At 65.3% G+C, this 928-nt stretch overlaps 1 protein-coding gene across 1 annotated transcript in view; it reads left to right on the top strand.

Moving 5' to 3' along the window:
* Positions 1-928, top strand: part of LOC103913998 (cysteine-rich protein 1) — a 25904-nt gene that overhangs the window by 11326 nt on the left and 13650 nt on the right. The window lies entirely within an intron of this gene.

The following is a 928-nucleotide window of genomic DNA, read 5'->3' as shown; positions in this document are numbered from 1 at the left end:
CCGGGTGGTCGGGGCGCCCAGCCCTTTTCCTCACTAGCCGCTGGGGACGTGCGGGTTCCCTGAGGGCTGTGGTCCATCTTGGCAGCGCTGCCCTTCTCCTGGCCCTTCCCGGGCTCCTTGCCCTCGCTCTCCCTGGGGCCTGCGGCTGACCCCAGCCACCACTGGGGTTGCAGGGTCTGGCAGTTCCCCACATCCCCATCCTTGCATCTCTGTATGTACACCTGGGCAGGTGCCCAACCCACTCTGCCGGCTGGTTTGGGTTGGTGGACCCCCCCCTGCCCGGTCCCCCACAGCAGCAGAGCCCGTGCCAGGGGGGTGCCCGGCGGCCACAGCCTTGGGGGAATGGGCTGCTCCCCACCTTCGGAGGGCAGAGCGCATTGGGTTGGTGGCTTGGCGGCAGGAAGCCCGCCTGCTTCCCAGAGATGGAGATTTCTCGTTGTTGTTGTTTATTTATAAGCAGTTGTAAATGTGCCCCTCGCTTTGGAGAATGACACGTGCCCCCCAGTCTCACCCGTCCCCCCTGTGCACACCCAGCCCTGCTGCTGTCCAGGAGGCCGGGGAGGGGGCCAGTGCAGGGGACCTGCCAGGGCGGTGAGCCCTGGGGTGCCAGCACCCTGCTCTCTCCGGGCTCTCTGTGCTGCTGCAGGGCTGACTTTTGTTATTTGCTGACAATAAAGGTTTTGAGAGATGCGTTGTGTGGCTCAGCTCTGGGCAGAGGTGGGGGAAGCTGTGTGCGCCGCGCAGTATCCCTCCGATCCTGGGACAGCGTGGGGACCCTGCTGCTATGGTCCTGCCTCAGCTGGCTCCTCCTGGGGCAAGGCAGAGCAGCCTTAGCCCCAGCTGAGCCTGAGCTGCCCAGGCCAGAGCTGCTCTTTGTGCAGCACAAGCCATGGCCGCTCCCCGGGCTGTGAGCAGGATGGGCCTGTAG

Source organism: Pygoscelis adeliae, unplaced genomic scaffold, assembly GCF_000699105.1.
Source record: "Pygoscelis adeliae isolate BGI_AS28 unplaced genomic scaffold, ASM69910v1 Scaffold402, whole genome shotgun sequence".
NCBI classification, from domain to species: domain Eukaryota; kingdom Metazoa; phylum Chordata; class Aves; order Sphenisciformes; family Spheniscidae; genus Pygoscelis; species Pygoscelis adeliae.
Note: the sequence above shows the minus strand (reverse complement) of the source record. Positions and strands in the feature narration are given on the sequence as shown.